The 23,128-nt window shown below is 35.4% G+C and overlaps 1 long non-coding RNA gene across 1 annotated transcript in view; it reads right to left on the reverse strand.

Moving 5' to 3' along the window:
* Positions 1–9,569: 9,569 nt before the first annotated feature.
* The window catches only part of LOC117803811, a 36,489-nt gene continuing 22,930 nt past the window's right edge, over positions 9,570–23,128 (reverse strand). The window contains exon 4 of the long non-coding RNA XR_004627905.1: positions 9,570–9,683. This is a non-coding gene — a long non-coding RNA (uncharacterized LOC117803811). The remainder of the gene's footprint in view (positions 9,684–23,128) is intronic.

The raw sequence follows: 23,128 nt of genomic DNA on the forward strand, positions 1-23,128 counted from the left end.
GTGGTTAAGCGTCTGCCTTCGGCTCAGCGCATGATCCCGGTGTTATGGGATCGAGTCCCACATCAGGCTCCTCCGCTGTGAGCCTGCTTCTTCCTCTCCCACTCCCCCTGCTTGTGTTCCCTCTCTCGCTGGCTATCTCTAGCTCTGTCGAATAAATAAATTTAAAAAAATCTTTAAAAAAAAAAAGAAAAGAATAGCATGGTAACCAGGGATCCTTCAGGGATAACAATCTCAGTCACTCCACCAGGCAGACCACCCAACAAGCAAAAGAGTTAGCTGAGAATGATCTGGGATATGTAGTAGAGGAGGGTGAAGAGTATCAGTTACTGCTAAGAGCTCACATGCAGCAATAGGGATTACAGTTGATCCCATAACACTTTCCTTGTAAGTTTACTAGGAAAGAAGGTCAACAGAAATCCTGGAGGAGCTGTTCCCAGACAGGGAAAACTTACTAGAAGATGCCCGTGGATCTGTATCACTTAGTGGTAGATTATAATCAATTATATGGCACTTCACTTAGATACCCTCTTTAGGACTAACACAACACCCTCAGCTATTGGAAATATGGGCTGCTGAGAGCTCTCTGCTACAACCCTATGAATTTCCCTCAGGTGCGGCGGTGAGTGCTTTGCCCATGGTTATCAACTTTTTGGGGGCAACCTGTGGCCAATGGGTACGTAATATGAAGATGCAAATCTCTATCCCCTTGCCTTAATTTGGGACAGATTTAAATGGCCATCAAAGCAACAAGACTTCCCAAAGAGTCAGCTAAGACTTCAGGTGCAACCACATTGTGGCCCACCTTCTCCCTCAACCCAATCCTGTTAGCCCCAGGCTCTGCAAGTCTCCTGAGAGCACTCAGCAGTAAGTGCTGTGTGCTTCTTTGTGATGCTTGCCTTCTGGAACCAGGATATTTAATCTAAAATGTTCCACCATGTGACATTTAGACTCTCATCACATTTTTGGTTTTCTTTCAGAGCAATTAATATCACTCATAATTGTACACTTGTATAAGTATTTCTATCTCAACTACTAACATGATTGAGAACAAGACCCATAGTCCTTTGTTGGTCCCTGTTTCCCTTTGCATGTGGCACATAACTCATACTTATTAAATAGTTCTTATTTTTTTATTGCTCAAACTAGATAATGTGATCTGTTTTTTCAATTCCTTTCTAAGTAATACATTCACCTTCCTCTCTAATGAGTTTTTTAGTCACCGGTAGAGAAAAACCTCAAGCATGAGTAAATGTAGTTGTTTGCCTTCTCCCGGATGCTAAATTCTTCTGGAGAAAATAGCACCAACTTGCAGATCCTGACATGATCTGTAGCCCCATCTTGTTCCTCAACATAGCTTACCTTTCACATTCCCTTAAATGGCTGCTTTCCCTTTGCCACAAACAGCTAATTCAGACTTTCCAATCTCCTATATCTTTGCAGAGGACTTCAGCTTCTTCATGCTATATACATTTGCAAAACATATAAACCTATGCTGCTGTCTATACCTACTTTCTTGGTGGCAAAATCAACTATGAGCACTTTTGGTCTAAGCTTATTGGCACTGTTTATGCATGTCCCATTTGGCAAGCACATATTCTTGCTCCAGCCCTTCACAGATAAGGTTTTTTTTTTGTTTCGTTGGTTTTGTTTTTGTTTTTGAAGTGGGATCCAGGCCCAGTGTGGAGCCCAACATGGGGCTTGAACTCATGACCCTGACTGAGATTGAGACCCGAGCTGAGATCAAGATGAGTCAGATGCTTAACGGACAGAGCCACCCATGCACCCCCCACAGATAAGCTTCTTTTTTTCCTCACAGACAAGCCTTTTTTTTTAAGATTATTTATTTATTTATTAGAGAGAGAGACCAGGAGCAAGGGGAGAGGCAGAGGGAGAGGGAGAAGCAGACTCCCTGCTGAGCCAGAGCCCAGGGCTTGATCCCAGGACCATGAGATCATGAACTGAGCCCAAGTTGGATGCTTAACCAATTGAGTCAGGTGCCCCCAGACAAGCCTCTGAAAGAGTTGTTACATACTATTTCTACTTCTTCACCTTCTATTGTTTCCCCAGTCAAATTCAGCTTGCTTTATGGAATCCATAGTTTCACTGAAATTACTCATACCAAGATTGCCGAGAATCTCATTGGTAATAAATCCTAAAGAATCTTTTCAATCATCAGATCCCAAAGCCTTAAAAAAATAAAACACACACACACACACACACACACACAAACCCCACGATAGTCATCCTGTCTCCTGAAATGCCTCCTTTCTTGGCTTTCACAACACCTTCTTATTTTGTATTCCTCCCATCACTGTTCAAAATGGTTGTCAAGCAACGGTGTCAACTCCCTGTCTTCTGGGACGCCCATGTTGTTGGAGTTTTCCTGAGTCCTTGGCTCTCTTTCAGTGTTTTATAATGCTCAAAGGAGAACCCCATTCAGTTCCTTGGCCTCTTCTACTCCATCCAGAACTAGCACAAATCTCTATTTGGAATGTCAAATTCTACTCCATTCCATACTCCCCTCACTGCCACCTCACAATTCTAAACCTGAGTTCATTCTCTTTTTCATTCTTCCTGCACTGCCATATCAACATTCCATTCACTCAAGCAACACAAACCACAAACTTGGGAATCATTCTCAACTATTTTTCACCTTTCCTGCCTGCAGTTCACCACACAACTACCAGATAGAGCTTTTTGAAATTGTAGCCAATTATGTCAGCCCCTCACTTAAATGCCCTCCTTGATCTACATTACCCAAGTAAAAGCTCCATTTTGTTTGCTTCATTTGGCCTTTCAGGTGCTAAACTCCTCTCTCACCAGAAATACTTTATTTTTTTAATTATTTTTTTAAAGATTTTATTTTTAAATAATCTCTACATCCAATGCAGGGATCAAACTTACAAGATCAAGAGTCACATGCTGTACCAATTGAGCCAGAGAGGCACCCCGGAAATTTTATTTTATTTTATTTCATTTTATTTATTTTATTATTTTTTAAAAAGATTTTATTTATTTATTTGAGAGAGAGAAAGCTAGAGAGCACAAGCAGGGGGAGGCACTGAGGGAGAGGGAGAAGGAGACTCCTCCCTGAGCAGGGAGCCTGAAGCAGGGCTTGATCCCAGGACTGTGAGATCATGACCTGTGCAGAAGGCAGATGCTTAACTGACTCAGCCACCCAGGTGCCCCGGAAATATTTTAATCATCACTCCCTATCTTGTCCAGAAAGTTAGGATAATTTCAAAGAATCAAGCTGTCTAAATTTAAATTTGTTGCGTACCATCTATGTGACATGTATTATGAAGCAAGAGAACAAATTTTCCCATCTCATTTTTTTATAATCCATTTGTGTTTGCATAAGAATTGACATCTGACATGTAAAATTCTACAATGGTGCCTAGCAAGGAGGAAACACTACACAAATTTTACCTCTACTTAATATTATTATTACTAACAGTGGTAGTACTATCTCATTCTAGACTTTAAATTTCTTCAGGGAAGGTGCTATGCTAAGCATATAGTAGATGCTAATTAAAGTGATTATTGTATGGATAAAAAATGAAAGTTTTACTTTATAAAAGAAACCTGTGATATTACCTAATATTTTACTACTTTAGGCTCTGAAATAATTACAAAAATAAGCATATTTCAAAGAAGATCCATAAGTATAAACTGAGATGATAGTAGAAAATATTCTGATACATTTATATGAGAAGGGATGGCATGACTACTCCAGACACTTCACATGAAGAGGCTGGAGAGTTATTTTCTAAAATATTCAAAAAGAAAATGAGAAGTTATGGCATACATTTACTGTGCCCATGGCAAAGGAGAAAGCAAGTTTTGCAAAATAAAGCTCAACCGAAGGATGACTTTCAAACCTTCTTATTTAAACCTTCTGGCACAGAATGAAAACTCAACAACTTGACTTATCAAAGACTGCAATCAATACAGCAAGGCTTAAGAAAGATCGGAATGAACAAGCTGCTCTGCAGACTGAAGGTCATTAGAGTTTGACAGAGTCAGAGCCAGCCACGCCATATGGTTGCTGAAAAATTCACTCATCAGAAAGAGCCATAAAGTTGCAGTATATTTCTAGAGGCATAAAACTCCTACTATTAAGGATAAAAAAATAACCACTCACAGAGAATTTGCCAGGAAGGAAAGTGAATCAAGATCAGAAATCTTCTAAAATGCTGTTGCAGCATCCTAGGGGCCACAGAGATAGAGCAATGCACAGGAAGTCCAGGCTGTGTATAACTGTGTATAACTACACAGCAGACTGGGCAACGCATCCTAGGGGCCACAGAGATAGAGCAATGCACAGGAAGTCCAGGCTGTGTATGAGTTGTCCTTAGACACCAATGCTTCAGTATTACCCACTGCTGACACATGCCCACCCAATGGCCTCTTTCTTGACCCAGTATGTGTCCTGATTCAACTGTTGCCATGCATTTCTTTCTTTTCCACTAACTTTATGGAATGAACAAAGTATAATTTCTTTTTAATAAAATCATAACCTTTAGGTTTCAAAACATATTTCCAAATCAAAATACATCTGACTCTGAGTTACCGGTGAGATATCTGATCTCTCATATTACAGCTCCCCAGGTCCCAAAGACTGTATATAATCCAGAATATTTAAAGAGCGCTTACTGGAATTTTGGATTTCATTTTCCATTTGTCAATACACATTGATCAAGTGGGAATGGTCTCCCGAGGGTTAGGACCTCACCAGAGTTAGGAGAGGGCATTTTGCCTAAATTTGCAGCTTCAGTGCCCATGATCTGGTCCTCCTAGGAGTGTCTTAAGGCTATTACCTTTCGGGTTTTGCCACCTCCTCCAAAGCAGCAAGAATCATGAATTAGTAACTAATCAAAATGCAACTTTACTTTTGTTTCCTGCAGCTCCTTCAAATCTTATGTGATAGGAGACTTCTTCCCCATTCTTGAACAAAAAATGAAACAGGCCCTTGATTTTCTGTTCATCTTTATGTAATTAGTCACTTTATCACAAACACTGTCTTATTTCAGTTATATCCAGAACAAGACTTTAATTAAAACTCTTAACTTGCTTAAACATTGATCTCTAGCTTAGATCAGATTTAGGTTGTAGCCTGCAAAACAGGAGCCAGGAGACTGAGTTCCCTAAATATTCAGTTCCCTAATATTCAATGTATCTGAAAGCTCAGACAACATTTTCAGTGAATGGTAAATCTTTGGCACTGCTGTAACATTCCTTGGACATACTATGTGCATTCAAAAGGAAATTTAAAAACTTACTGAGGATGAATGTAACAAAACCAATAATCACAATTAACAATCTGTGGCTATTCCCAGAGATACTCTGACATCATCATCTTGAAGCTATTTTTTCTTCTTCTTCTTTTCCTCCTCTTTCTCTAATATCTGATATCAAGTGATTGTATCTGAGTCTTATTCATATAATGCAATGAAGAATCACAAACGAGGATTCTCTTTATCGCTGGCGAACCATTTATTTTTCAATTCACACAAGAGGAAGACAAGAACCATTCTGAAACACTTGCCCGGGTCTCAGAGCTGAAGCTTTGATTCCTGCATCTTAACAGGAATTTGGAACTGAAACAAGTATTAGAATGAGGAAGTATATAAAAAATGACTATGCTGTCAATTACTTGAGACTTCAGATAAAATGTAAAGTTGAAAGCCAACAAGCCCAAAAGGTCATGTGGAAAAGGAACTCCACTATACGTGAGAGTATTGTTTTGCTATCTTATACATAAATTATTATAAGGAGAAGGAAAGAAATATTTCACTGCCAAATGGATAACTAACCATGGCACTTACTTCCCTCAAATATGATGAACATTCATCTAGTTCAATTCAAAATTATTTTTCTCATGCTTCATTGTTTTAGGTTGTCATAGAATTTCAATCTATATATAGAGAGAGAGTTCATTAATGGTAAGAAGGTAATTCTGCTGATCAGTCAGACTGGCAATATTGGAGGAAAAGTGGTTCACTGTAAATGTGTAGGACAGAGGTATTTTCTGATAACAGGTAATATAAGTGAGGTCATAATAGTGTTCTCATCTTTTATAACAATTGGAGTGTGTTTGGGTGTCTTCATTGACACATTTTAAAATAGGATGAACAACTTATGAACTAATTTAAAGATGTGGAATTAAGATGAGGAACAAACATGACAGGAATTCACATTTTAAAAATGATGGAACGAGCTGAGAATGTTTTTTTCTGGAGAACATGGTGTTCAACTGAACATGCAGGCTGAGGAACATGAGTACTATCTTTACATGTTTGAAACCACCGTATAGACAGGAGACATGGGAGAAACAGGAGATAAATGTTTCTTGAAGACCAGAGAAAAATGAGCAAAAGGTAGAGGGAGAGCATGTTTGGATCAAAGATAAAATGGGGTATCTCAGGAGGAAAAGAGCTCTCTGCCATCAGAGGTGTTTTGATACAAGATGTTAGTCATGCACTTGCCTCATTGTTGGGGGGTTCATGAATTTTGGTCCATCACCTTCTACCACATTAGACTCATGGAACAATACTTAAATGGGTTAAAGAGGCAAATATTTTAGGATACCTGTTTTCTCTCTACCAGTAGTAGGGGTCTTATATTACCTCCTATTATTGAGACTTAGGCAGAAAAGAGAAAATATTCAGAATCACAAAACATTTGTGTCTTAGACCTTCCAAAATGGATAGCTTCCTTCACTGGGCTCTAAATTAATTCTACAGAATCCTGTATTTCTTTGTTCAATTAATCCATACTATCCATTTTTTGCTTTCAGCCACGAAACTATTCTTTATGGGTTTCATAACTTAAAAATTCATGTGATACATTGAAAGACCAGAAGAAACCCCACTTTTCCTTTTCAACATCTACACTGTTGTGATTTATGAGCCTCTTTTTATTTGGTTTTCTGTCTTACATTTTTTAAGCCATAGGTGGAAGAATAGGAATCCGTTCTTTGAACTATATTGTATATAAATATCTGAACTGAAGTACAATAACGGGTCTGTTGTGCATCACACAGTAGAACCAGTAAGATAAATAATGTAGCTGTATAAAAATACCTTATTATTCATGTTATAAACACTTTTGGTGTTACCTAAACATAGCCAAGTGCAGAGTAACCATATTACCCTAGTGTTTTGCATAGCAATCATGAAGCATATAAACTGTATGGGTTATTTATTTTCAATATTTTTCTGATCATTAAATGAAGGTTAGAGTTAGTTCATCTTTAAATTCAGAATATTTTTCTATACATATGGAGCTATAACATTTTTTCCCATATGGTGTCATATTTATTTCCACAAAGGAAATGTGATGACAGAAATTTTTTTTTTAAAGTTTCCAAAAAAATGTATTAAAACAACAGTAGATTTCCCATTAAGCAAAGAATTCAGTACCTCATTTTTCAGCCAGTTGAAGGAGCGCCGAGAATGTACTGGCATTGGAAAAGATACTTCTTTCCAGCCAAAACTCTTCAGAGAAGTTCAATAAGAATAATTTCCATTCAGGAATTCCATCTTTCATATGCCAGGTGTCAGGACTGTCAAATCTTTGGACTGTTTAGTCTTATCAAACCTAATAAAACAATCGTACATAACCGCTAGGAAACATTTTGTTGCTCTTTTCCATGCAGCATCACTTTTAAGTTCACCTTGGTTTACTAAACACCACTTTTGCATTTTTGAACATCTTGTTCAGATTTCTAAAGAGGATTTTTCTAGAAAGTATGTCAATATAAAGAGTTATTCAAATATACACATAAAACAAGAGTGATATTTAAATGCTTACATAGCGAATGTAAACCATGAGTCATGAAGTTGAAGTGATGTTCTTTCTGGGGAAAAAATCAGGGTAGGAACCTTGTAGCCTTATCTTACTGACAGTTCATAGGGAGTCAGATGTGCTGGCTGGGTGTTGCTCTGTGACAAATATTTGAAATTTAGTAGAGAAAGGGGATGTGCAGATTGTCTCCTTATACCAGGAGTCAGTTTCCTGATATGCTGGTTTCCCTTAGAGAGCTTCGAGTTGCAGATATCCTTCCTTTCTTTAGTACCCATAGCTTATAGTTCTATAGAAGGAATAGGATGGAGAGAATTTCTCAACTCAAGTAATTTAAGTGTCACCTACAATTAATATTATTTGAATCGATTCCTTAGCTTAATAACATCTAAATAATATTTCTTTTAATTTCTCCATCAATATTGTGGTAAATAAGAAATAAATTATTTTCAAAGGGGGTTGATGTAGTTGTTAAGTGTCTCTAACACAGGATAAAGTGTGATATAGACTGTATTTCTTTCTTCTCTAAGTCAAATTTCCCATGATTTAAGAGAGAATAATATTAATCAATTCTTTACAGAGCTATCCTGGAATTTTTGTGGATGATCTTAACATTTCCTGGATGGCATTTAAGAAGAAGATATATATATATATATATATATATATATATAATATGTATATATTGACCAAGTGCCAGACTATAGGCCAAGTGCTATTGTTCCATCTAACAGTGTTGATTGTTTCTGAGGTCCTCAACAAGTCCTGCCTTTAGTGAAGAGGAAGTCTAAAGCATGACTTGTTTTCTAATCACTGGATTCACTAGATCTTTTCTGACCATAAATTATAGTTCTAAATTCAAAGATTCTGTTTTAGGTTTAAGACCAAGTCCTTGACCTCTATAGTAGCTTTAGTTAGGTGGGTGCATGTTTATTTGGCTGTGTCCGAGTCCTCCTCTCTCCGTACTGACCTGATACTTCAGTTACTTCAAGAATGCTTGGTCCTGTTTACATTAACCATGTTTCTTCAGAGGCTAGGGTCTAGTCCTAATATTTGCCAATATATGGCAAGTAGTGCTGACCTCCACAGTATCTAGCCATCAATCTGTTATTGCCTCTATGATAACAACGATCACTTTGGAATTACAACCAGTAACTAGTGGAATAGAAACGCTCATGACTCTTTATATTCTCAAAGCAGTATGATGCATTTGAACAGCAGCTATTCTATACACCACTTTCCAAAAAGTTGAAAATCACTGATTTTAGAAATTATTAAGGTAATGTGGAAATACAATTTATTATCTTGTCTCCTGAACATGTATAAAATTCTCAAAGCCAGAGAGCTCTTTTCATTACTGTATCCCATGCAACCCAAACAATGACCTGACCTAGATGCCTTTGTCCTACCTTGAACAGGCAAGCCTCATTGTGACATTCTAGTCCTTTCCAGTCTGTTTCCAGAGCTTGATTCTAGCATCTGAGAGCTTCCTTTCAGCACCTTAGAAGTGCTGGGGAAAAAAAAGTTTAAATGACATTAGCAGTTGCAAAAGTTGGTGGCAGAACAGAACAAACAGTTAACAAGGAAACTGAAGGAAAGGGAGAGGAAAGAAGGTATGACTCTTCACCTCCAAAAAGCATTAAACACATAGAATAAATCAAGGTGACTTAGTGATAGTATAGTATCACATTTAACAAAGAATATTTAGTTAAAAATAGATATTTTAGAGAAAAAGTATATGACCTGAATTATTTTCTTCAAGGTTACTTAATATACTGAAATTACAGCTTTATCCCGCATCAGTTCCCAAGGCAATTGATGTTCCCATGGCTGATGCTGCATTGTCATACCCATATCCATTGAATGTAGAATTTTCTTCCCTATAGTCAAAAAAGCAGAGAAGAGAGGACAACATAATTCAGATTACTTTGATCCTTCTGTAGTTTCTATTTAAATTTGTACATTTATAAACTTATACAAATTTACAAATTTGACACATCCAGTCTTCTCTGTAGCAAATGTTGAAGCAAAAAACAAAGCATTATGAATAATCATAATGAAATAAAATATGGAGTAAATATTAACTAAATGTGAACGTTAATCTCTGTTCTGCTAAACAAGTAAAATTTGAACAAAAAATGTGAATTATCAATGAGAACAAGTCATTTAAGTAATACAGAAGAAAATAATTAGGCAAGAAAAATCTTTTTGTACTTTTTTAGAGACTGCATTTAGTCCACTTTGGGAATAGGTAGTATGTCTTCCTAGTCACTAAATATAATGATCATCTAGCAGATGCAAGAGGAATTATTTTTGGGATATACCAAAATTTCATAAATTAATACATGAAAGGTTCATAAAACAATTTCTAAGTGATAATTTTTATATGGTGATGTATAAAAATTCTTGTCCCTTAGAGAGTTCAGCATTATATTTACCTTTCTGGAATAAATATTCTTGAAATTTCAATGTATTTATTGGATTTTATAAGAATATTAAAAGTAAAAGCCAGTAATTAGAGGTTTATAAAACTATGAAGAAAAGCATTTTTTAGAAAATGTATGTAAATAGTTAATATGGAATTGAAAGCATTCCTCTGGAACATAGCAAGAAGTGGTTAATATCAGTAAACTTCTTAGCAACAGGTTTTCATGGATTCTCGGTGGTACCTATGTTTTTATCTCTTGTCTAAAATCTACAGCTTTACACTGAATCATTTTAGTTGAAGTCTCCATAGAGATTGAAATGTGGCCGTGTGAAAGTGTATGTATGAAGCACCTTCTAAAATGGGTGTTGTTAACATGATTTCTGTTTCCATATTTATTTTACTCATACCTCTACTCTTCTTATTTTTTAGACATATTTTCCTTCAAACTTTGACCTGCATGTCCTGAGGTAGTTCTCCCTGTTTCCTGACACTTCCAAACGCAAAACTCTCTCACTCATTACATCTAGTGCGGGTCATGGTTTCTTGTCATAAGAAGGTGTGCCATGAAATTCAATCCATTGCCACTCAACGTAACATCTTTCTAATCTCTGGTGATGGTCAGAGGTCAAGGTGGCATATAATACTGTCACACACATCACAGTGAAACACAAAGGATGAATATTCATATTTCAGTGCATAAAAAGATGACTGCCTGTGTCTGAATACACATGACCACAAAGTTGTTAGTAATGTATGTGAGAATCATCAAGTCTTCCGTCTCTTTCAGCTAATGTACCCCTAGTAAATTATTTTCCATGTGTAATTTTAAAGTACCTTTATGATTTAAACATAAAACTTTGAAGGAAACATCATAAATGTAACTCATGAGAATTCACAATAGTAACCAGAAGATATTTTCAGCAAGTTGGAAACTATTTTATTAAAAGTTCACAAAAAGATAGCAGTTGAGTAATCTTTTAAAATTAATGTTGAATTAAAGTGTTTAAAATTATTTTCTTCTTTATTTCTAAATTTCTCATGTCACCTATACAGAATCACATTTAAAGATTCAGAAACATTCCATAAATATATCTTATTTACATATATTGTATAACTATATGTGCGATAAGTGTGTGTAAATATACTATTTATGTATATATGTGTATATACATATATACTTTGGAGAATATTATTTTCTGTGTATTACTCCATTCTGCTTGGACTTTCAATTTGAAAAGTTTTGAATAAGAGTCTGCTTTTAATAAGATTATAAGTAGTTTGTTAGAATCTAACAAAATACTCATTTTCTGTATGTATAGTCTCCCTAATGATAATTTTCATTTTTTTAGCTAGCTTCTCTTCTATAAACGATCATCCCAGATGGCATTCCATTGTTTCAGAATTGATGCCACTCACCTTCTTTTAGGAAAAGATTGTATTTCATAGGAAGTCTGGGCAGTGTTTTTCTGCAAGAAGGGAGAGAGGGTGTAGCTTGAGGAACAATATTAGGCCTTGTATTTGAATTGTTCTTCTCTGAATTACTTCCTAAAATCTGATGTAAGCAAATAACTCTTCCAAGTCTTTAAGAACTGCTTTACAACAGGAAGTATCTCAACAATTTGCTGAAAATATTTGCATCTGGTGGCTCAGGAAGTGAGGATCTGAAATGATTATTATCTCTTTTTCCTTAAAGAAACCTGTCATAGTTGTTGTGTCATCCAACATGGGTTTGTAGCTGGGCTGAGAAACACACATTCTTGAAAAGAAACATTGTTTTCTCCCTCCTACAATACATATTTTTTAATGAATTAAATGTAAAGGTCACAGGGAATAAGAAAAGACCTTTATTTTATTTACTATGGTCATCTCAGTGCCTAGCTCAGGACTTGACACAGATGCTTGATAAATATTTACTAGATAAACAAATGAAAGCTGTTTATGATCTCAGCTGCTGACTGGCACTCTCTGAGGAAATGAAAGGACCCTGAGCTCTCTCATGGATTATTGCATCATCCTAGCTAAGAAATGCCTTAGGACATGACAGGATCAGTTTACTCTTTGGGAGATAAAGCTTAAGAATTGCCTAGATTGGTAACTGGGAAACACAGATATGGACATAAAAGCTATGTAAAAATTAGGAGCAAAAAAAAAAAAATTACACAAGACAGAAACAGGCAAGAGATATTTATTACAGTCCAGATTATCACTATCATCTGGCTAAATAAAAAAGATGGTCTAGGTATCTAGATCTCTTTCAAGTTCTATATTCTATCATTATATGACCATTTTGTCCAAATACACATTAAGTTTACTTATATCCTTATATTCACAGATTGTTCTCATACTAACAATAAACAGACCTGGATGGGATAGATTCAGAACTCAGGCCGCTCAGGAACGTAAAAACTAAAGGGTCCCAGGACCTTCTTTAGTTGTGCCTTTGGCATTTCTTTCTCCTGATTATGTAACACTTACTTCAGGTTTAGCTTAACATTCTTTTTGTGAATTCTCAATCATCTGAGATTCTGCAAGTTATGAATTTTTTTTAAAGTCCTTATTAACCTCATTTTCAAGGAGCAGACTTTGTGGTTATAGTAGGAATAAGCATATGAAAAGATGTTCAAGATCATTAGTCATTATGGACACACAAATTAAAACCATAATGAGACATCATCACACACCTTTTAGAATGTCTAAAATCAAAACAACTAGCAATACCAAAAGTGGTGAGCATGCTGAGCTCCTGAAACTCTCAAATCCTGCTGGCAGTCTTACTAAATGCCTTAGCCATTTCCAAGCTGGAGAAGATATTGAGGGTTTCTTTTAAATTCAACATATATCTATATGACCAAGGAACCCCGCTCTTAGATATCTACCTAGAATAAATAAAAAGAATGTTGGTGAACAAATTTAAAAGTACTAAGAGAAAACAGAAGACTACCATTAGAACTCTAGAGTAAAAATTGCCACAGACAAGATCCACAGATGCATAATAAGATAGGTGGGCAAAAGTTTAAGCTGAAAGAAAATATTTGCATGTTATTCCTCCATGGTATTCAGTGTACAACAGGAAAAAAAATAGTACATTTAGAGTGGAAAACTTTAGCAGACACTACCATAGCTGAGTGATTAAGTTTAACATCACCAGTCATATACATCAACCCCATGTCCACCCTGATATGATGTGCTGAAAAGGACACATCACTTCTGTGATATTCTTTTCATTAATTCACAATTTCAATCTAATTGTGAGAAAACATTATTTAAACCTAAGTTGAAGAACCTTCTACAAAATAGCTGAAAAGTACTCTTCAAATGTGTCAAGGTCATAAAAGACAAGAAAAGACTGAGGACTCATAGATTAGAGGAGATTGCATAGGCATGCACATCCAATGTGGAATTTTGGATTAGATCTGGAACAGAAAAAGAGCATTAATGAAAGAATTGGTAAAATGTGAATCAGGCTTGTACTTTGGTTAATAAAATTGTACCAAGGTTGATTTCTTCATTTTTGATAAATGTTTTGTAGTTACATAAGATGCTGGGTGAAGGGTAAATGGAACCCACTGAACTATTTTTTGCAACTATTTTATAAGTATAAAATTATGTCAATATTTAAAAAGTCAAACTTCTTGATCATTTAATCAGTAGTAAGTTATCAATGCTATTCATTCCATGCTGCCGATTTGAGAGTTTTTATTATTTAGGACATTTCCTAATTTTCCTCTATGTTTTTTGGGATTATAGAGAAAAATGGAAATATCTCAGGCATCATGGATATAATTTTTTAATAGTTAAGACTGACTAAATTGTTGTATCAAAAAGGCACCAAAGATTCAGTGGCTGAAAAACTATAGTTTATTTCTCTACCCCAAAAAGCTTCCATGGTATCAGGCAACTTTGGTCCACAGAGCGATTCAGAGATCCAGGTTTCATAGCTATATTTTCCTACCATCCTTTAAGGTGTCTTTCTTATGTGTGATATATCACCATGTCCAAGTTAGAACTGGTGGGCAGTAAAAAGAAAAACTCAGGAAGCACAACCTGTAATTAAGAAATTGTCCTGGAAGCGGCAGATGTCACTTTCATTCACATAAACTAAGATATTGGGCGACATCTAACCATAAGGAAGTCTGGGAACTGTACCAACTACAATTCTATTGCTGTGGAAGAAGAGAAGAAAGGGTTTGCTCGTTGGCCACCAATCTCTAATATAAGAATAAAGTCTTTTTAAGAGATTCCCAATTTAACGATTGTTTATAATATTGAAGAACTTCATACATAGGAAAGAATCTTTAAGAAATATGGATCATGTTATAAATATTGATGATAATAACTGACATTTAAATAGTAGGTTATACTTTACAAATGATTTTCCTGTAGAACATCACATTTAATTGTGTGAAACAAATAATCCCAATGTACATAAGAAGAAATTAGAGCAGAGAGATAAAATATCTAATGGTAGTGCAAGGGTACAATTTTAGATTTTCTGACTCAACATGGGCATTTTCTTTATAGATTGTTTATGGCTACCCTCAGTTTAATTGTCAAGAATGGTTTAAAAACTGGAAAATAAAATCTCACTTCAATACCATTAAAATCACATTGTTAGAAAATTGTATACTCTTGTTTTCAGAGAATTAGGAGTTGAAGAATGAGTCAAACTCTCCTTCTGAACATGACTTAACCATATTTGTTCAGTTTTTAATGACTGAATGTTTCATTTAGACCAAAGAACCACCAATTCCAGGCCCTGGGTAAAAGCCAGACCTCGACGTCTCCTATTATTCCAAGAGTACATTTCCAAATATTTTATTTCCTTAATTTGTCTCATGTGCTAGTTTTGTCCCAGGCAGGTCTCATTCAACTCCAAGTTCAAACAAGAGCCTTCAGTCTCACAATCTCTCATCTCTCCCCCAATTTGTTTTGGCTGATCGCCTCCCACTGTGACCACACTATTTCTCTCACTTGCACAGTTGATGCCATATGTCACTGCTGTTTGCAAGGGAGTACTTGAAAGGGTAGGCTCATTTGTAGGGAGCAGGGTTAAAGGACAGAACTCACAATGAGGTACTCCATAATCCATGACATTCCATTATTGACTCCATGACATTCCATTATCGACTCCCTGACTGTGGAGTGATAACCTAAACGCCCTACACATCACGAGATCTTAAGTAAGAATCCCAGTCCTTCCTTCCTATCCATACAAAACTGGGTGTCAATTTTGTAACAAGGCTGCCAAAATGCTAATCTGATTTTTCACCAATGGAAGTTTAGGTGTCTAAATGGGAGAGCTCATGTATGACTTTGTTCTATAAGAGTCAAAGCATTCCAGATACTTTATAGCCTAAAGACTTGATTTCATTCCTTAAGAGAACTATTCTTGCCTGGAGAGTCACTGGAGAGGTAAAGGGTCTCATCGATATTCCAAACGAAATAACAAGGAGGCATACTAAGACTAGAGAAGAAAAAAATGCCATTTGAAGAGTTGTCTTCAAATATCTCAAGGGGAGCCCTGAATTCAGCAATCTTCAATGAGGCATCATTTTGCTTTACCTAGTAGGGAGAACCAGACTTTGGTAATTATTAGGAATCAGATAGCAGCCCAACATGAAGAAAAATAGATGTAAATATAAAAAGTGGCTTAGGAAAAAAATGGGTATCTCCGCAAGTGAGCTAGTTTCTCATCCCTTGGAAGGCTTCAAGCAGGAGAGCAGCAGTCTGAGAGATTGTGGTTGGGAGTAAATGCTGAGTCACACTGCCTGAGGCTGCAGTCTTGGACACAGTGTTCTTTAGTTTTCTTTCAATGTAAGTGGAATAATAATACCACCTATTTTATATTGGTTTATGGTAATTACTTTAAACACAAAACACTGAGATGAATTTTTAGCATAAGCTAAATGCTCAATAAATATCTGTAAATATTTTTGAAAAGCCAGAGCTGGTGAAAAATCTGATGAAAATGGGAAAAAGAAATTAAGAAAAAAAAATACAGGGGATTGAAGAATTGCACTGAGGGTTATAACAGACCTGTAAACTCCCTTTAAAACTCTGTATACAATCTGCTCTCCCTATTATCATTATTCAATTGCAAAGTATTACAGGACATACAATGTTTTAAGAGTATACCAATCTGAAGTCAGGGAACATGAAGTAGTGCACCATTTTACAGCCAATGTGCCATGGCTTATTAGTGGTCCATGAGTACATTACAGGTAGCGTCATAAGAGATAACACAATTTAAATCAATTTCATAGCCTCTTGAAAAATGTATCAGTTGAAATTATTGCACGTAGCCATTTCAAGCATTAAAAGTGATGCAAAAAAATTATGTTGATTTGGCAAGTTTAAGTTACTCATTAAAACTTTTGAAAATGTCAATTTAGACTTTTTGCCTTCAGGTTTTTTATTACTATTAAATAACATAAAGAAAATATATTAGTGTTTTTCATCACTTCTAGGTAATGTATGCCGATTAAACATAATGATTTTCTACATGTGCCATGATGTTAAAATATTTGAGAGGTACTAGATTCTATGCTCTTTTCGATCTTTCATGGTATTGGCTGTGACCTCCTGTTGTGCAGAAAGAATATACCCAATAGGTGGAAATGTTCCAAAATGCAAGTTTGTTCTTCTGTTCTTATAACTCAATGATAGTCAACTCCACACAAGTATATATTTATGTATAACTGAGGATCACTTTTTAAGTGAGTTATTGTGCTTTACTGAATGTAATTTTATAAATGAAAATTAATGCATCCCTGGTATTTACTGCTTTTTTTTCTGCTATGAAGTCTGGATCCCAGACAACATTTAGCAGCATTGCAAAGCTGCTGTTATGTGGTACTCACATACATCATTAGAAATTTGGCAGTGTTTAAGAAGGCAAAGCATCATCTGTGTTAGTCTTGAGTTGGATATATTTTTCAATTGCTTTCCTTGATTTTTAATAAATTCTATTTTTAAACCATCCTGAATAAATTTTGCTTAGATTGTGACAGTTTGTTTTAATCATATATGTTCCTCTTTTCCCTACCAATATGGAAAGTGTAAGTCGGAGGTTTAAGAGGATTTTGAGCACCTGAATGTATTATTATCAAGATAATTAGGTAGCCAATAGTAAATTGAAAGAATACCAAAATTTGAGTCAGAATAACTGACTCTTCAAGTACATTAGGCAACTTAAGTAGCCCCATTGGATTGATTTTCTCAATAGTAAAAAGAGAATGATAATATCCTTATTATCAATCGGTTGTAAACAAAGAGAGAAATGAAGAATTATATACTGTAGAAGCTTGGCAATGTGAGTTGTATCTATGTCCAAAAGTTTTTAATGATCAGTTTAGTCTTAATACTATAATCCTGGATTCAAAAAGGAGCTACCAAACAGAAGCAGTGGTAAAAATCTCCAATAAAAACACATGACATGAAACAGCTCTCCTTGAATCATTTTCTCCCAGAATACCCACTGACAATTGGCTAGCTGTGATGCAGGCATTTATTTATAAATACATTCAGGCAAAGGGTATAATGGCTGGAGAGCTGCAACATGGCTGAGAAAGTTTATTTAATCATTTTAACAGTCATCTTAGGTTTACTGCTAAAGTTATTTGATTAACTGCAGAAGTCTGTTAAGATAAATGTAAATAAAACCTAATGGAATCAGTCAAAACCAAAGGGGGAAAAAAGTTAATGAAAGGCAAATAACACATCAACTGTGAAAAGGGAAGGCATGCAAATTAATTCCTAGATACATATCTTACATTGTGATTGACAGAACACTTTAATACTAAACGTGAAACCACAGAGATGATCAGAAATTAAAAAAACACTTAGCAGTCATTGATGGATATAAACTTAGACACAGATGTTCATTGAATATAGTGCAAAACTGAAAACAACAGAACTAAAGTCACAGCACAGGCATGGTTCTTTTAGATACTGTCAGAAAACTGGATGGGTTGACAGATGCAGTAAATGTCTATGACCAAAACGTTAGCATCCCTATTGGTCACAATATTCCCAGAACTTGGAGGCAGAGATCAATGAATTCTTTGAGAATGGTGAAGACTTCGGGTTACTTGATTAGATTCAGAAGCAACACAGATAGATAAGGTCTTCCACAGCAAAATTTTAGATTTTATTCCTTGCTAAATAGTACCCATCAACCCTCCCAAATGAATTTAAAAAGGAGGAAAAGCAACGTTATGTGACTGGCAGCTTCAAATATGTCAAGGAACGTTTATTATTCTTTCTTACTAGGACTGTTTCTTCTAGTGGGCACTAGCACAGCCATACAGGCAGATCTGTGAGGAAGAGCACATAGTTAAGGGAAGGTTTCTAAGACTACTTGGAGGGGGCTGATTTTCTATTGTTAAAGAAAATTGGAAAGAAAAGAAAAGAAAAAAAAGGAAAGAAAGAGAGGGAGGCAGGGAGGGAGGGAAGGAGGGAGAGAGGAAGGAAGGAAGGAAGAAAAGTCTCTATCTTTAAAAAGTCTCTATCATTAACTTCAGTTTACCTATTCCTAGGAAACAGTCAAGCTGCTTGACTTTTTCTTGAGATAGAGAATAGTCTGAAATTTTATGTACAGTAAGGTTACAAAATGAAGCAGAGAAGGTTATAGAACCACTGATTACAGAAAAATAACTTTCATTTTATTTCCTATGTTCATTGTATACAGTGTTTAAAAAGAGCAGAATCCATCACATAGTGTCAGATAAGTAAATAAGAATACATTATGACCAAAGGATCCCAAAGATCATGGATGACACTTACATGGGCCCCTTGTGCTTTGGAATATACACTAAATCACAGCCTGTAGCTGATTAATTGGCAATTTTTTGTTGGGTTAATCAGAAATCTAAAATTGCAACTCAAAGGGCTTCCAATATTCTATTTAAAAATATTTTTAAAATTTAAAGAAAAAAATCCCAATGTTTTAACCATAAATAAGTTTCTTATGGAGGATGAAATTTGGTAGAGAATCAATGTATTCAAAGCTATGGGGCTGGATGCCATGTTGAGATTTCAACTTCTTTTCTCTTTTCCTTGTCAAACAGGTAAACTGCTCTACATGTGATCATTCCAGGAAAGACATGAGACAGGGCAGAAAAAAGGAAGGAGCCACCAGTATTTGTAGACATTTTCCTCAAATATTTAAGCTCCTGGGAGAACCTAGAGGATTTTATGATAAAACCAAAGCTTCCTTGGTTTCATAGGCATAAGTTTCTGACCACAAAGGCAGAAGGATTATCTCTAGACTAGGAAGATATGCCCTAGGCTATGAATAAGAGATGGATGGAACGACATCTTATTCTTTAGCAGTTCTTCTGTGGAACTGACAGAATCTTAAAAAAAGAAAAAAGAAAGAAAAAAGAAAGAAAGGAAGGAAGAAAGGAGAAAAAGAAAAAGAAAGAAAAAAAAGAAAGAAAAAAAGAAGGGTTATTTAAGTCAATTAGGCACATGCACCTGGAAGGTGTACAGGAGGGTTCTGTCTGCCAAGCACATAGGGTAAGCAACAGAGAACAGCTGAACTTGAAGAGTCTGTTAGCCCTCTACAATAGTCATCAGAAAAGCAAACCACAGGAATCAAAGACCACAGTCTATATCTAGAATGACCAACATGTCCCAGGTTACCTAGGACTTCTGTAGTTTTAGCCCAGAAAGTTCCATGTCTGGGAAACCCCTCAGTTCTGGGCAAACCAAGACATGTGTCATCCCCCAAGCCTCCCTCCCCACTGCACACAATGTTTGGATATATAGAACAAGTCTAAAATGGATATTTCAAGAACTAAATTTTCCACCTGTTCTAAGGAAGGGGGATTGAGAGTCAAAATTCAAAAGGAAATATGGAAAATAAAGTTCTTTTTTTTTTCCTTACACAAAACCTTACAAAAGAAAGTGATATCTGTAATATTTGAATACCATAATAAAAGTAAAGAATGTCAATAGAGTTTTCTAAGGAAAAATCACTAGCCTCAACTTCTGTACTGAGCTAAATCATGTGTAGACCACCAAAGAAAGAGTCTCCTCTTTGCAAAATTCAGAAAACATAACAGCGTTCTTGAAAGCGGTGCTTAAAAGATTATTAGTTGATCTAGAGGCAAATCAAAGAAAAAGTCAAGAATTAGAAAATAAACTGTATAAAAAGAAATCACATGGAAGCCCAAAGAACAGTTAAATCTAAATTGTTTGTTAAAATATTAAAAAGTTGTTTCTCAAAAAAGATAATACAAGAACAATTATCCAAAGAAGACATGCAGATGACAAACAGACAAATGAAAAGATGCTCAACATAACTAATCACCATGGAAATGCAAATCAAAACTACAGTGAAATATCTCTCAAACCTGCCAGAATGGCTGAAATTAAAAAGATAAGAAATAATAAGTGTTGGCGAGGATGTGAAGAAAAAGATACTCTCATATACAGTTGGTGGGAATGTAAAATGGTACAGCTACTGTGGAAAACAGCATGGAGCTTCCTCAAAAAATTAAAAATAGAAATACTATATAATCTGGTAATACTACTACTGGGTATATACCCAAAGAGAACAAATATACAATTTGAAAAAATATATACACCCCTATGTTTACTGCAGTGTTATTTATAACAGCCAAGATAGGGAAGCAATCAAGTGTCCAATGATATATGAATGGATAAAAAAAATGTCTCACACACACACACACACACACACACACACATAAAAAGAATGAGATCTTGCCATCTGTAACAACATGGATGGACCTACAGGGTATTATGCTAAATGAAATAAGTCTGATTGAGAAAACAAATGATTTTATTTATATGTGGAATCTTAAAAACAAAACAAAGAAACCAACCAACAAACAAAAAATCAGACTCTTAAACACAGAGAACAAATTAATGACTGCTGGTGCAGGGAGAAAGGTGGTGGGAAGACAGGCAAATGGATGAAAGAGAAAAGAAGATGTAGGCTTCCACTTATAGAATAAGTTGTGGGGATAAAAGGTACAGTATAGAGAATACAGTCAATGGTATTGGAATAGCCTTGTATGCTGACAGATGACAGCTGCACTTGCAGTGAGCAGCATAATGTATAGACTTGTCAAATCGTCATATAGTATTCCTAAAACTAATGTAACACTGTGTGTTAACTGTACTTCAATAGAGTAATAATAACAATAAAGAGTAATACTTCAAAGGTAATCTTCATCATTTGGTTCTATACTTACAAATGTACAGTCAAAGATGGGGAAGTAAGATTAAAAGCATTCTCAGCTTTTAAATTTACCTAAGAAAAGCTTAAAGTGATTTGTTAAAGCATTTGATTTTATAATAATATATAAAGTAAAATAAGTGTCTAGAAACCATTATAAATATATATTTTTTAATTAAAGAAAAAGAAAGCAAAGGACAAAATAAAAGACATAGGAAAGTAGTTTAAATATAATACATAAAACAATTACTAAAGGAGGTCTAGTCATATTGCTTATGATGATAAAAGCTAATAAGTTCAATCACTTAAATTATAAAACTGCCCATTTGCATTTTTAAAAATAATTTATCATATGCTGTTATAAGACAAATGCCTAAGTTCAAAGATGGTTTTGGGCCATCCAACATTGTCATCTCCTGAAACCCCACTGTTACATCAGTAAAGATATTTTTTTAAAAGACAAACTCAGAAGGATAGAGAAAGTAGGAATAGCGACAATAGCAATAGGACTCGACAACATGGAAAGCATATGAGTGAGTGCCTTGGCCTAACGTGCAGTGCAGAATCTTCAAAAGACTCAGTAATTAACATCCACACACACCTTTGGGTGAGGGGGAGGTGGCTGGGAAATGGAAAGCTGGATGAGAACAGCTGTCCTAGACCGCTCTCCCACTCCACGCTGAGTAACTACCCCTCCCTCGCCCTATGGGATATCTAAGGGCTCACTCTCTGGAAACTTGTAAGAACAGATCTTTGGACTGAGGAACATGAGGAAAAGTCAGGGCAGGTATTACAACAACAAAACAATAACCCACAGAGACCAGGGGAACACCTGTGACCTGCCCTCAGAGAACTTTTCAGTGGGAAATCTGATCACCCCAAGAGAAGAGGGTTAAAGAGACTGACACTGAGGGAGTCCCAGGAATGGCCTGGTCTAATAACTTTCCTGTGAATCTTGAGATCAATAGGCCCTAGCCTATGCACAGAGCTTATAATCAGATTTTCAGGCTCTTCACTCTTAAATACAGTAAAGAAACCAGAATTCTCAAGCATTTTAAGAAAGTCTCTACTATGAAAGATAAGAGACCAAACAAACAGAAAACAAAAACAATGAGGATGAAAAGAGAAGGAAAAAAGAATGTATCAATAATCTAAGGGAGGTACTGAATCTGTGACATAAGTATATAAAGAATACATTAAAGAAATGCAAATTACATACACAATGACATATAATTTTTATATGCTTAATGATGGTTATGAATAATTATTATTAATGCCCCAAAAGGTGTGAAATATATTGACAAAACCTTGTAGGAAAGAAATTTGGAGTAGTAAAGAGATCCAAAAGCTTTTACACATTTTTGCAGAGAATCCAATTCTGGAAAATGCTCTTAAGCAAATAATTGTACATGCACAAATGGAAATATAAGAACAGTTCATCTTAAAGTTTCCATAATAGCAAAAACTGAGAAACATTCCCTACATGCATCAGAAAGTGAATGGTTTGAATATAAGGTGAATCCATCACCTAAGAAACTGTTTAAGTCATTAGAAACCGTATCACGTAACAATAATTAAAGACTTTGGAAATTTATGCAATATGATGCTAAATTAAAAATTGCATATGTGCCATAATCTCAATTTTGAAGAAAAAGGTTTGGGTATCTGTGCATATATATTTATGTATTTAT

Source organism: Ailuropoda melanoleuca, chromosome 1, assembly GCF_002007445.2.
Source record: "Ailuropoda melanoleuca isolate Jingjing chromosome 1, ASM200744v2, whole genome shotgun sequence".
NCBI classification, from domain to species: domain Eukaryota; kingdom Metazoa; phylum Chordata; class Mammalia; order Carnivora; family Ursidae; genus Ailuropoda; species Ailuropoda melanoleuca.